The following is a 15,535-nucleotide window of genomic DNA, read 5'->3' on the forward strand; positions in this document are numbered from 1 at the left end:
GAGAGGAGAAACTTGGGGATTCCTTGTATATGAAAACTAGCCCTTTTTTTTTTTTCTTCCAAGGAAATATACAGCTTAAGTACAGAGACAAGGGGTGCATGATATGCAGACAGGTGTAAAACATGAAGTAATTATAGAAGCTCAAATTAGTTCCTAGGCCTGAGGCAAAAAAGAGAACAGTGCCTTGACAAAAGGGAATAGCAAATAAGGATAGCAAACAAAAAATGGCTTGAATGTGTAAATTAGCAAGAAAAATGAGACAGAAAAGCAGCTTTACTCTACTATTATTCACCACATGAGAACAGAGCAGCTGAACATGATCAAGAGGGCTTTGGAGGAGAGAGGCAGGCATCAACACCGAAACGAAGCCAAAGAGTGGCAGCTCCGCACTTTCTAGTCAGTCACTCATTATGTGGTGAAGTGCTCTTGAGAAGTGCCTCTTATACTTGACCTATCATATTACTTCTTCTGTAAACACATAATCCCTGCTTGTTAGGTGGTGTCAACACTAGCATTCATTCACTGTGGTAGTCCTTTTGTGTATAGACACTTTAGAAGTGCTGCCAAAACCAAAGAATTGACACCATAATAAAACAATTTGAATTTCAACCAGGTAAACAGATCCTATGTGCTTCTGTAAAGTGTACTGTGCGGAGCAATACATCCAGTGTCCCTTACTTGAGACAAAGCTGCTTTCTTATCACAAAACTCTTTTCTTTGCCTGTCTTTTTAGCCAGATTAACAACCACCTAATGATTAACATTAATAAATGAACAAGGTTTAATAACAAGAATTAGGGCCACTGCAACTTATTTGCTTCGTGCACATAAAGAAAAAAAAAAGAAGAAAGAGTTTGCATATTTTTACTACCAGTCAGCTAAGCAGAAGACCCCAAACAAAACAAATTGTGGTTGTGCAAAACTGACCACCTCCTACATGCAACATATTATTACCATGAAGGTCACGCAAAAGCCATAAAACCGCTCAGCTTTTATGCCAGAATTTCATCTGCTCATACAGATATTTTATACTTCAATCTTTGCAAGGACTTATGTCTGATTATTATAATTAGATATTTAGACCTTCCACTCAAAGGTTATATTTTTTGCTATTAAAGGCACAAATTCATACTTAGGAACACTTTTTTTAACCAATCCAGAAGTATAAATAATTGGTTCTGTGCTTCTGCGTTAACAGAGGTATTCTAGACAGGATATCACCCTAACAGTTATGAAGTGCTCTGAACACTTTTGCAGCCTATATGACTAAAAAGATGAATCAGTCTTTCACTCGACACTCAACAAAATATGAGTGAACTTTCTGATGTATCACCGTGTATCAATGAAACGCAACACTAGAATGGTATTATTTGGATAAAATGGCAATTTTTTACAAATGAGTCCATGAAGATACACAAGAGGAAGACGTGGATATGTAGCGTCCCACCTCTCAAAGCTGAAGAGCCATGTTAGCGCTGGGTACATCAAAAGAGCAAAACCAGAACATTACAGCCCCAATATTGCAACAAGGTGACGTGATGCATTACTGCAGCCACATCTAAAAAATAACATATTATCATGTTACACCAATGTCATCATCCTCCTGCCCGGGATTGCCAAGATTTTTTTGTTGGGTTTTCTTAGGCGGGAAATCGAGCCTACATTCCTATCCACATGTAAATTTTGCAGCTGAATGTTTTGTGTTCATGCACTGAACTGTGCATGTCTGGGAAACCTTGACAACACTAGTGTTTGGCTCAGTTAGCTTACTTAGCAGACAGCAACAGGCAGCTCACCTACCATTTTGTCTTCAACTCACCCACCTGGGAGCAGGGACAGTGAAATATTCCCACCCGTACTAGCCACTGCAGCTCATTCAAACACCTCTGAATTCTCAGCAGCCTCAACCAACCTGAACAAACTCACATCGAATGAAAATCTAATTCTCACACCTTCTACCTTTGCCTTTCAACTGTTGCTTCTCCCAGTCCTAACCCCTAGGCAGAACTTCTTCCCTACATCACTGTCCTTCTAGAAATTCCATTTTATACTGGCTTTAAAAAAAATCAGACATACAAGCTTCCTACATAATATAGTAGCAAGCATTATTTATTACAACCTTTTTACCTTTTCCCCTATCTCTTCTTTCTATCTTTTATTTTCCCCACCATTTCTTGCATTTGCCAAAATTAGACTGTAAAATAAGGCTGGAATCACATAATTTTTATTTCTCTAAGGCAACATGGAAATGTGTGTCACTCTACAAATATTAAACAAGACCAATAACAGATAACGTAGGCTTGTGAATGAAGGCCTCCTAAGCCCATGTTTAGTAACATTAATTTAAGAACATACAGTACCACGCAATACAAGCAAGTTCAGCACTTTGTGCATCCAAAAAGGTCTCATTCAGTCCCACTCGTTAGGACTTAATTTAGAAGGCAAAGAAATACCAGCCAAGGTGTCAATATAATTACCCACACTTTTAAGGATGTGCCATGAACTTCATTATACGTGTTCCCTCTCAACTTCCGGAATCTCTCTGTTGTCTCCCTCTCCTCAAACATATCCTGTTTCCCATCCTAAGAAAGCTTGCCCTTACTGTATAGATTTCATAAGTCTCTGGACAGGTTAACCTCTAGGTCAGTGAAGGATGCTGAAAAGGCTGCTGTCTTCACTGTCTGGGGCTCTGGAAAGCAGCTCTTGGAGAATTACCTTATTCGTTTTCAAAAAGCAATGACTCCTGCCCACAAAAGCAGCACCTACATTGAGGCTGGCTCAGTTAAAGCACAGCCAAGAATAAGCCTGGGAAAGTTGACACTTTCCAGCGTGATTCACAACATCAGAGTCACCACGTGGGCCAACCGTGCTTAGCTGCACAGGTAGAGATTCCTTAAAGTTGGGATTTCTGCTTAGTCTGGTATTTATCTTTATATGAAGAAAACCCTGCACATTTCCACTTTAATTCAAACTTCTTTCAGCAAAGAACTACTTCTTCCTTCACAATTTGTCCTCCGATTTCTCCCTTTGGTTCTCTATATTGGTTTTTTTAGTCCCCTCCCTTCAAGGAAAAAAATTTTATTACAAGTTTTCAAATTAATTTTTCCTGAAAAGTTTTAATGTCTTCCGTTTCAAATTCATTCTCTTGGATCTTTTTGCCCTGGTCTTCAGCCCATCCAGTCACTCTTTTTTCTAACCCAAGCACAGCGTATTTTTTGGTTGTCTTCTTGTTTGTGATTTACTTCTCCTATTCCACAAAGCTGTAAAAAGGTAATTAAATTGATATAAAAATTGGGGGGTTAATTGAATCACTATCATTTTGCCTGCACAACTGATCATCACATACAGTACCACAGGGGCAGCATGAGGTTGCAGTTCAAATTCCTTATGCATTCACTAAACTCAAAACGTGCCAGCATTTGCTTTACAAGCAGTCCGACATGTCCACTGTGTGACTGATCGGCACATATGGAATATGGCAAACGCTCTTCCGTCAACGCTTTTTCAGAATTTCCAGAAAACAGACGCTCCAACTAGGCAGCCTGGCCCCAGAAATCTGGGAGACGACCAGGGAAAATGGAAGGGCATGGCTTACCAGCAGAAAGGAAAATCTGCTCCTAACACTGGTGAGCTTACCAAGTAAGAATTTACTGCCCCAAAAGCAACTCAGCTTCTTGGTTCTCATTTCTGCTAAATGGTTATCGTTGTAGGTACTAATGAGTACTATTTTACTATTATGTTCTAGATACCCATATGAAAAATGATTTTCACCTACCCATAACTGATAAGCATATCATAAGCACTAGCCCTAGCAGGGCACAGCATAAATAAGTTTCTAGGTTCGAGGTGACTTAAATACTCATTCCTGTCACAGAATTCATGTAAAGTAACAAAGGAATGGAAATGAATAAAATGAATGCAGCTTACAGAAGAAAGGAAAGCGGCACAGAGGATGAAACTATAGCTGCAATTCCCGGCTTTTGGAAGGCCACATTCTGCTCTGATGCAAACTCTCACAGAGGCCGACGAAAATGAGACATGAGGTCATGCAACAAAAGTTTGGTCAGCGCAGAAGAATGACATGGTAGCGTCACGGTTTTAGCTAGTGCTTGATTTGGACCATTAATCTTAAATATTTTATGAAATGTTTAAAATTATATAGAACAGATGTACTCTGACTAAACATGAGTAGATTACTCAGCAAACAAAACTACACCTGACAACGGCAATATTTTAATAGCACAAAAACATAATTCCAGCTAACTGTTCTGTAAACGTGACAGTCTTTCTCCAAGGAAAACAACTGCTCATTTTTAGGCATTTTCTAATATACCAGTCATTGTAGTTTGTCATGGTCCTTTAACACAGAACAAACAAAAAACCAAAAAGCCTTACAAAACATGCAAAATCCTGGTTTTCATCTGTGAGGTGTATCCTATCTAAGGATTTCAATGATAAGTATGTGTTGTCAATTTAGCAAACCTCTTGTAATATCTGGCATGGTAAGCAGGTAATACGTGCATTACCCCAAAAGTCAAAACCTATCACAATTGTATTGTCAGCGAACCCAAACCAAGGTCAGATTTCATATCGCCATAAATCATCGTGTAAAAATTGTCCTCAGAACACGCTTTTATATACGGAGGAAATCCAGAACAAAGCATAAAGCTAAACATCCTCACTGCCACAGTCCAAAACCAAATTCTGTTTATTTAAAACAACTTAAGCGTAACTGCTACATTATGATTCAACTGTTCTCAGCAAACCAGTCACTTTACAAATTGCATGTCTCTCCACACACATTACATACAGGTGTATTCACACCCATTCTATACAAACAGCTTTTCTCCGACACTCTTACCTTCTGATGGTTATCATTCCTGGGTATATAACACCGCAAACTCTTACTAGGAGAACATGCTCCACGCAAATTCAGGAGAAGGAATGAAGTCACTGACAGACTTGTCCACTTTTGTCTTCACGGTTATGAAAATAAAAATGAGGTTGAAATTTTCTTTTGTTTCCTTTTCTTTCCCAGTGAAAGTACTGGTTTTGAAAAATGCTATTGATCTGATAAACTTCACTGCTGGGACAGGTTAGGCCACAGACAAACTTCAGGTCTGCCAGTGACCACATCCTCTTGCTTAACATGCTTACCTGAGGAATGTCATTTTATACGCTTCACTTCTGAGAACTAGGGGTATCTTCTCACCCACCATGCTGCTAATGTTGTATTGAGCACACCCCAGGTTGTTTTCACAAAAAGAGCTGAAAACAATAATTCATTCTCAGTAAAGCTACTTTTCTACTCATGCAGCTGGTAGGAAGGATGTGAACTAAGCAGTTGTTTTCCAACCTTACAAAATGCTACTTATGAAATGTGTACCAAAATAAGTATTTATCTCTCTTCTCCCATTCCTACGAGCAGTGCTATAACTTTTAACCTCTCTTTTTTTTCTGGGAATGAAAATTTTGTTTAAGCACTGAAAAATAGAAGATGCAAAAGTCTTTCTAATCTGGATACAGAGTTAGAAGGTGAAGATGGGAGAAGCTGATAAAACTGAAGACAGACATAATTGAAGACTATTATTACTGAACATGGATGCCAAGATACTTGTAAAAACATCCAGCCTGCTTGGATATCTGTGAATCTGGTAGATGAAGTGACAAACCCTGCAGCTTCTGTGCGCTCCATTACTTCATGACTTCAGAGGTATGTTAGCGCCTTGGAAAAAAGATTTATAAAACCATCCTGGCAAAAAAATGTATGAGTACTTCTCATACAGAGGATGAGTGCCACTAATGTCAGTGGATCTACTTGCCTGAGAGACTGGCAGGCCAAGACAAATTAGGGTGAGAATGGTACATCTAAGGTTAAATAAAGGTTGACACCCAGGCTTCAGTAATGATTTTTGTTGTTGTTGCTTTCTGAAACCTGCAAAGCTACAAGGTATTTCCCTCCCAACTTTTAAACCTGTCTTTCCACAAAGTATCATCAGTTATCAGAACTCAAACTGCGTAACAAAATGTGCTTTGCTAAAAGGTATAAAGGGAACCTAACCTTAACGTACAGGGTTCAGAGGAACTCTGAGCCATTTAACAGCAGTACATCTAAGTGGGCTACTGCAAGTCTGGGAAGAGTAAACGACTAAACAAGAGCCATACTAAAGTCAATATCCCTAAAGTTAGAGATCCCATTTAGAATTTCAGTTCGCCCCTATATTTTTAAACAGATGTACCCAGCCAATATCTTTGTAATTAGTCTGTGGTACACTGAATAGCAAATTTTCTCAGATGGACCCAATACCACATGCTCCCATACATGTCCAAAGTGGAAGGCACAATATAACCGTTTTACAGAACTCTCAGGAATCAGACAGGAGCAGAATAAATCACTCTGCGAACAAGCTGTGTACCAGGCTTCATTAGTTATAATTACCCCCAAAATATGCTCAGCAGAATGCACACGTGTCATCTGGGAGTGACACACAATAGAGTGGGCAACTTATAAACTCCTCCAAGCACAGAAAGAGTCCATAAAACAACTGGCTTGTGCATTTGGATTCATGTGATAACACCTCCTATTGCATAAGCCACCAGATGACACAGATGGGGCAAATCCAAACAAGGAACATTTCTTTTGTATAGGCATTGGACTTCATTTGATGCCTATTCAACCAACAAGCTGAGAAAGCTGAGTATGAAACACTAGATCTTTGTCTTTTATATTTCCCAGATTGTGCTACACTTGCTCAAAATAATGAAACGTTTATAGTTTTAAATACTTTGAACATAATGACTTAAAGAAAAAAACAAAGCAAAACAAAACAAACCAGTTGTTAAAATTTAATGTACTTATGCACAGGCAAAACCAAACATTCTTCCCTAAACTTTAAAAGGAAACATTTCTAATATAATATTAACCAGCACCTCCCTTTCATACAGCATATTACCAAAAGAGGTAAGTACTGACTGAAGCTCTTTGAGAATGCACATATCAGCAGTCAGATCTATTCTTTCCTGGAGAAAAGAGTATTAATTAACATTATGTTCATGGATCAGATTACCTTTCCTTTAATGATTACTACAGAACCAACCACGCTACAATTATTGCAACATTGATCTGATTTCAACTTTGCTCTGTAAACTCGCTCATTTTTTTCTGCCTCCTGCACTTTCTGCCAATCACAATAACTATCTTCTGTCTGGGACATTCCAATCTCATACCAAATGCACATTTTTTTCCTCCTATTCTTATCATCTGCTTCTTTGCATCCATATACCATAGTGATCCTGGTGTTCTCATTAAATGCCTTTTCACATCTTTTCTGTAGTTTTCTATTATTGCCCGCTGATTTGATCATGTGAAAATATTGGAGGTACTTGTTTAATGTAATAAAACTACGCTTTACTCAGAGGGAAACTGATATTCATATACAGTTCACTGCACGGACTGATTTAATGGCAAATACAATGTGCAAGTTAAATATGCTCATATATGTCACTATTTCAATGTGAACATGGAAATATATATTGTTTGGCTGTTACATGCGTAGACATGTGTACGCATATTGATATGAATGGCCATGTGTCTATTTACTTCTGTATTCAAGTGTACAAACACAAACAACTAGACCCGCTTAAAAATAACAGACACACGTATGTGTACACACTCAAAAAGCACCTACGCATTTAGGTGGCATATACAGTGCTCATACTGCGTTACGCTTCTGATGTGCTGTTAAGGAACTATGTAATATCCTCACATCTGTTAGCTACTTCCAAGAAAACCCAGAAAGTAACTCGAAAACTCTGACTGAAGAATATATTTCAATTAGTAACTTAACATTAACCACATGGCGCCGAGTTCTGTGAAACCGCTCATACCCACGAAATAAACACCCAGTTATTTTGATACAGTGGACTCTAACTGAGGTTCATAGACTTAGAGCAGTAACATGAACTGTCACAGAGAGAGCCAAGTATGTCCGCAATATGTAAGATCAATTAAGGTCTATTATAAATAGCACCGGTTAACCTGTGATCTGTCTGTGCATCAGTAACGCTGGGTGGACGTAAGCAAGGGCAGAATTTGGCCCGCTTGGCCCCATTTCCGTGTAGTGCAACCGAGAGGTCAGCTTCAGTATTCATGCATTCAGCGCCAGCAAACTCCATAGAGTGCTCACAGGCACAGTGGCAGCAATTTCCTATTTTTAAAACATCAGAGAAGCGTGAACAATTTGTGAATACGAGCTGCTATGGTATTATTTGAAGTCACTGCCTTCTTCTTTTCTTTTCTTTTTTTTTTTTCTTTTTTTAAAGAAACAGATATTGAAACTATCCCAGCTAATAATTTCATTCTGACACTTGAGTTTAAAAGGTTAAGTTACTATCTGAAGAAAGGTAATCTGGCTGCCTTTCATAGCAGCCTGCAAGCTCTGCAATCTGCATAGAGAGGGGCATTTGTCATCATTAGCTGAGCAGTGACAGCTGGCACCTAGGGTGTCCCAGATTCAAGAAGTGGCAAAGGCACTCTTTTACCTTAAGTTGCCATCAAGTATAGCATGCTTCATAAGGAGCGATATTTTCTTTTTGTTATACAGCATGAAACAGCAGCAGTGAATGCATCTGTATTTTTCTTCAGCATGGAGAATGGGCTGATACACAATTAGCAGTTGCCTTTAGACAACAAGACACCAGGTTTATTATAGGAGCAAACATCCAATTCATGTCACTTGAAAATAACGACAATTGGCTCAAAATTAGGGCAGTATATTTTCCTTCAAAGATATTTCAGACTGATTGATTTGTAAATTTTATTTATGGACATGACAAATGGTGAATAAAACACAGTTTTTAACTAGAGGTATAGTACTGTCACTTCAAACTAGGAATGCCTAATTACTTAAAAGAGACAGGTTATTAGATAGAGGAAAAAAAAATAGTCCTACACTGGCATACAAGCTAATGCGGTACATTAATGCTTGCAAAGAATACCTGATGGAGCACTATTTTAACAGCAGCATTAGAAACTTAAAGTGTATTCTTACAGTGTATTTAACGGTTAAGTTTGCCACGAGTTTGGTTTTTTTTTTTTTTTTTTCAAAACTGTTCCATGAGATTTTGCAAATGTATTTAAGGGTCTATTTAATAAATGGAATCTGTAAAAGTCTATGAAAGAAGTCATTTTCACACTACCATCAATTATTAAATCTATGAAAGTCTGAAAAAAATGGTTTATACACATTAAAAGACCCTGATTTGGTTAGTTTTACAGAAACAAAATACAAAGCTAAAAACTAATATGCCTTGACATTACAAACAAACAAACAAACAATTTAAAAAAAAAAAAAGAAGAAGAAGAAAAAAACCCTCATTTCTCCAGTCTCTCAAATTCGGAAACATAATCTATAATGCTAGATTTTGCATTATTATGTAAACTAGTTTTTCACAAATAAAACTAATTTTTGTGTTAATGTAAAATCTATGCAAATACATGCAGTCATTTATCAGGGAAGCTGACAAGCATTCCATATTGGAGAGGGAAAATGAAACTGCCTCAAGAATAGAGGCAATTAATTATTTCTGTATTTTCTCTTCCTCTGTCTTGAGGCACAAAAGTTATCCATCCAGTTAAAACAGCAAATGAAATAAAGAGATTTTTTTTTTATTTAAACACATATGGCTTTTGCCTGCAATACTGATCACCACAAGGTCTACAGATGCCCGTGGCTAAATTGTACACTGGCAGATGCACACAAGGGAAAACCATGTTAATGCAGCGTGGTGAACAAAACAAATGAAGAACTGAATTTTGGGGGGGTGAGGGAGAGAGGACTTCTCTTACCCTATCAAGATACGCAGTTTGCCCACCAACAGTGGATTAGGTGAGTTATAAATTTAACCTGAAAAGTTTTTTTCTCATGTCCTATGTCAAAAATCTGAACAGTACGTGCAGAAGGAACCATCCACAAGATCCACACAATTTTGTAAGGTACAGATTATAAATAATGGGCTTGCCAAGATAAATGGTTATATTATTTTATCTTTACAATTAAGGACTAATAATACATAATGAATGTACTCACAGAATATAATGAGAAAACTGTTGTCCAACATACTTGCTGTCATTTTTTACCTACTTAAAGAAGCAATCTCTTGAAGTGTAGCTGAAAATTGCACGCATTACAGCACAACCTACCACATGCCATATACTCTTCTGTGCTTCAGAGGGCTAGTAGGAGTGCTGCACTTGTTAAGTGTTCCTTTTGATACGGTTATTTTAAATAATTGAAGCCAAAATTAGCCAGTTCATTCCTGGAAATAATTTGCAGAAGAAAGCAAGAAATAGAGATGGCAAAACATTTACTGAAAATAAGACAGAATCATGTTGATCACAGTAACCTCTCTCTTAGTAGGCCTGTACACACTGCATAACTTTGAAATTACCACCGTAATGACCAAATAAAAAGTAGTAAAGAATATACTCGCAATCCATTTTTGACATGTATTTTGAGTATGACACACAACGTAAGAAAATCCACCACATTAAAACCAGTGTGGGGGAAAAAAAATTAAAAATCAATTTTTTTTCCTGGAATTTTCCTTCAATTTTACAAAATACTTATTCGGTATCAACAGAAACTGTAAATAAAGAAGATTCAGAAATGTGAACTAATAGAGATATCTCCTTTGCCTCATCTAAAACTAAGGAGACTTAAGAGAAAACATTGTCACTACCCTAACAGATACTCTGTAATTTTTTTTCTTCTTTTCAATGGCACTAATGTATTACAAATGATAACATGCCCGAAAGGCAAAATCTATTTCTACTATTAAGAAAAATCCATAGTAATATTCCTGTAAGATAAACAGATATTTCCACAAGCAGCTAGTATTTCTCTTTCAACAATTGTACTGAAGATTTATGAAATTACAAGACCACATATTATTTCTGTAATCTTTCTCATTTCAGTGACACCGGCACTATGCCACAAAGGATCCGGTTCTGTATATTCTGTCCTTGAGCTGGGCTGAAAAAATGGTAGGGAAAAGTAGGAAGGACAGTAGGTGATCTAGGTTAAATTTTCAAACCCAAGTAAGAGGAGAACTAGAGCGATTTGTTGCTCTTAATAAGAGATTCAATTCCCCCCTAGATAAAATATTGCGCTCTACAATGACAATGTTCCACCAGCTAAGAAAAAAAGTTCAGAGCGGTGGTGGGCAAATCAATACGTTTTAGAGCCCAAAAGAACTAAGTATCAAGTTTTTCCTGAACAGATCTCTCCCCTTCTTCCTTAAATAATAAGTTGGTTGACAAGTTTGTATTACAGTTATAGCTAGGATATTCTTAGGAACAATGAGTAAGTTAGTTACTTTTAGCAAGTAGGTTGCTTATATTTAAGGCTGTTAAAAGATTCTGTACCTTTTGGGAGTTACAGAAACAGTCCCAAATATGCAAAAGTACAAGAAAAACACAGTTTTAATAGCGATTTTGAAAGCACAATCTTCCACTCATTTCTCTGAATAACCAACCTCGCCCTCCTCCTAAAGGCTTTAGAGCAGATTAGGGAAAGCATTTTTGTGGGAGCATCTTGTCGAAATATGGACAAAACAGCACTGCCCTTTCTCAAGAAGCTAATTCAATGCTATCGCTAAAACACAATGAAATTAATAGGGAAGTTCTGCCTGACAGAAGAGAAGGTATTTGGGCCAAAAATATACTTCCTCACCAACGCATGTATTTGATGCATTAGCCATTTTAAAGGCACACTGTATTTCATCCTATTCAAACGTTAATCTCCAAGTGTTATCCCGCTTTGGCCCTGATCCTGCAAATAACTGCCCATGCACTTAACTGTGAGCCTAAAGAAGCCCATGACCTCACCAGAACCAGCTGAATGTTTCGGTAACCATGTGTGCATTGGCAGGATCAGGGCCTTCATAAGGTTCAATGAAACGTATTAATCACTCACGATCAACTCACTCAACTCCTCCCTTCGCCATTATTTGGAAAGAAAATATCGGAGAGCTATACACTACATTAAAAAATAGAAGTCTGCATTGAAATATGTTAGGCATGTCTTTTTATAGCTAAATCAAGATAAAGTGAGTTACACAGGTAATTTACCATACTCAGGCTACAGTAAGGGGAGAGGACAAGATTCTTTTTGAGTTAGAGGGACTTAACATGCCCGAAGTATTGGCAGCATGAAAATGAGCAATAAACACCTAACGTGACAACCTGTATATGAAAAGACGGTGCTTACTTATAGCTTTACATAGGCTAGTGTTCAAAGATGTTAAGCAACATGATTTCTGCTGATTTCAACAGCTCTAGCAGCTTCCTACAAGATGATGTAGTTTAGTTTGCTTAGTTGGTATGAAACCAGCTTACAGAAAAACACCAGTCACAAAACCAAGCATGGTCAAGACATACCACCCTCCCGTTTCGACTGGGCTAATAAGATGTTGGGTTATTCCTAAAACATAGCACGAACAAGCTGAGTGATGCCATAGTTTATATAATGATGCATTTCAAACGCTCCCATGCTTCAGTTTCAACTTACTTACATTTTCTAATGCTCTAGTTGTCTCTCAGACAACGTATTCCAGGGCTCGAAGTTACCAAGGGGAAAGGTTAGTTTAGACATGAAGTCTGCGGAAGCTGCTCATCCAACACATACAGCTTTATTTTCAAGGTCAACATTGAATATTTTCAGTCATTTAATCATATACAGCATGAGAGAGTAATGAGAGTTCTGCAGTGTTGGATGACCCACTACAGATGTAGTAGATTAAAAGGCGCTAATCCCCGCTGATTCCACACTCCTCTCGCAGTTCAGCAGAAAAGAGCATTCTCCAAGCAGGAGATCTTTAAAAAAAAAAAAAAACCAGTGTTGGACTGCTTAAATAAAACGTTGTACTTTAAGGAATGTCTGGCTTTGGAGAAGCTGATGGAGAAGTGAACCAAATGAATAATTCAATGCATTTTTTCCCTGCTTGAATGTTTCTGCAGTTGTAGCTAAAATTACAGTTGTGCAAGCTCCATGTTTACTTTTGAGATGTAACATTTTAAAGAAAACAAATCAATTACTGTTTTTTCCCCTTAACAGATTGCAGATTAGAGGAATTTAAAGCATTAACAGTTCATCCATAAGACCTAGGATGACGAAGCCCAACACTAATGCAAACTCTTTCCACATTTTTTTTTTTATTTTTAATGGGAGGAGAATACATATACACGTTAAGTGTAGCACTAATGCATGCTAACTGTGCACTGCAAAAAGGACCTATATCACATTTTTTCAAAAAAAGTAAAAAAACATTTGCAGAAAGCTGTGGATAATGGAAGAAAAATGTTTGCATACCTAATGATACAGAAACTTATATTCAAAAAAAATCTAAGTAATGAAAGGTACAATGCCATTAAAATTGAACTTTTGTAAACACTATAGCAACTTACATTTAAACTTAACTTTTCATTTGTTCCTAAATTTGAAAGTGTAGTCAAAACGTAAACTACAAATAATAATACAGAAAATTGCAGGTACCATCAACTTCTATCACCAAAAAAATGATGCTGCCTATTTTTATATAATCTGACACTTAAAGCAAACGCGGCACAAATATCTGTCTTTAGTTTTCCTACTTGAAAAAAAGTAAATTTATTGTTGCTGGCAGGATGATATGGATGAAATAACCAGGATGAATTGAGGGGGAAGGGGAGAAAGAGAAGCCAAGAAATCAGATACATTCAATGAGCCTTCAAACTCACTTCAGCAGTAGGGATAAATAATTTAATCAACTCAGCTTCATTTTTTTTTCCTAGCTCCCTAGCGCAATAGGCAGATATTAAAAAATAAAACTTTAAAATTCATGAGCAGTTGTGTATGAAAGAACTATCACTATATAATAAGAACTATAAAGTGATATCAATGCAAGCACTTTTTGTGTATATGCATCTGCATGTGCATTTTAACTCACACTTTTCACCATATGGAAAGGAAATAATGGTGAAATTTCTATATGGCAACTTTCTTTTTTTTTGTTGGGTTTTGTTTTTGGTTTTTGTTTTTTTTTTTTCCAAATTACATTTTGGGGGCATGGGCGGGTACCTGCAGTCAAAGATTTTCAACACCATTTGGCTTTTTGGCTAACAGGAGCGCTACGTGACAAGGCACTGTAGTTTGAAAGATTTGAAATAACAAGGGGAGTTCAACAAATGCTGCTGTAGTACCCCCTAATTAGGGGGAAAATATCTAGAAAACAGTAATTCGGTAAAAGTCACCAATATCATATGGTACCATTATCATGACAAATGATCAATCATCATTTTAATGAGGTGATTTTAATCTCAATTTTCCAGAACAACTCAATACGTATACAAATAAAACTCAGTGATGAAAAGGTGTTCCTTCCTTTTATAATTTATGAAGGACACATTAATAACCACAGAGAAAAACTAACTGCAGTAAGTGGTCAGAAGCTTCAAAAATATTCATGTTTTATATCACATATAGTCAGATTGACAATAATTTTCAGAAGCCAAACCAAACCACCGACTTCTTGTCACGTTAAACGATCGGGTCACCTTAGCAGTCACATTTCAGCGGTTGACTGGTGTCAGCGGTGCCTAAACCCACAAATCTTCGAACTATCAAATGTTTGCTGCGTAGGTGTGAAATGAAATGATGTAGCGGAGTTAATAGCAACCTTTAGTGCTAAACGTCACCCAGCCAAAGCTAAGGCTAATACTTCCCATAGCCACCGAGATACAATAAAGACGCATAACCTGCACTACTCGATATCCCAGGTGAAACTCAGCATCACGCACTCGAAAGCTCCGATTTAGGATACAAGGCGCGATTTTTATTTAAATTACGTCTGCCACGTTAGGAAGATAAAGAGTACCGGCACCTGAAAGCTACGACCTTTTGCCTTCTGCAACCGGATTTACTGAGCTGAAACCCACGGGGCAAAAAATAACCGAACTCGCCTCCGGACCATCCCCGCCGCTAACGCCCGGCTCCGCCGCCGCCGAGGGGAGGAGAGGGGGGACCGGGGACCGGGACCGGGACCGGGGACCGGGGGCCGGGGGCCGGGACCGGGACCAGGACCAGGACCAGGACCAGGACCGGGACCGCCGTGAGCCTTCCCCCGCCCCGGGCAGTCCCCGGGTCCCGCCCGCCGGAGTTGGACCCAACTTCGCCGCTTTTCCCCCCTCCGCACGGCCGTGCCCCGCTCCGCGGCTGAAGGCAGGACCCCCCCCCCCCGCTCCCCCCCCCGGCATCGGCCCGCGGAAAGGGGGGGAGAGGGCCGGCCCCGGCCCCCGCGGCAGGTTCCCCGGGGAGGGATGGAGGGAGGGATGGAGGGAGGGAAGGAGGCGGCAGCCTCGGGCGGGGGCAAACCCACGCGTGTCCCGGGCCGGGCAAGGACGCGAAGGAGGGAGAAGAGGCAAGGAGGAAACTCGCTCGTCTTTGGGCCGAAAGAGCCAGAAAGCGGCCGCTCCTCCGCCGGGAAGAGGAAAAGCTTCT

At 38.7% G+C, this 15,535-nt stretch overlaps 1 protein-coding gene across 17 annotated transcripts in view; it reads right to left on the reverse strand.

The window, feature by feature from the left end:
• NBEA (neurobeachin) overlaps positions 1 to 15,535 on the reverse strand; it is a 514,437-nt gene that overhangs the window by 137,977 nt on the left and 360,925 nt on the right. The window contains exon 1 of one of the 17 annotated variants that reach the window (XM_030042220.1): positions 12,280 to 12,376. The exons of the other annotated variants lie outside the window; for them this stretch is intronic. The gene's annotated coding sequence lies outside the window, so the exon portion shown is untranslated. Of the gene's footprint in view, positions 1 to 12,279; positions 12,377 to 15,535 lie in introns of those variants that run through there. 17 annotated transcript variants of the gene reach the window in all.

This window comes from Aquila chrysaetos, chromosome 19 (genome assembly GCF_900496995.4).
Source record: "Aquila chrysaetos chrysaetos chromosome 19, bAquChr1.4, whole genome shotgun sequence".
In the NCBI taxonomy this organism is placed as follows: domain Eukaryota; kingdom Metazoa; phylum Chordata; class Aves; order Accipitriformes; family Accipitridae; genus Aquila; species Aquila chrysaetos.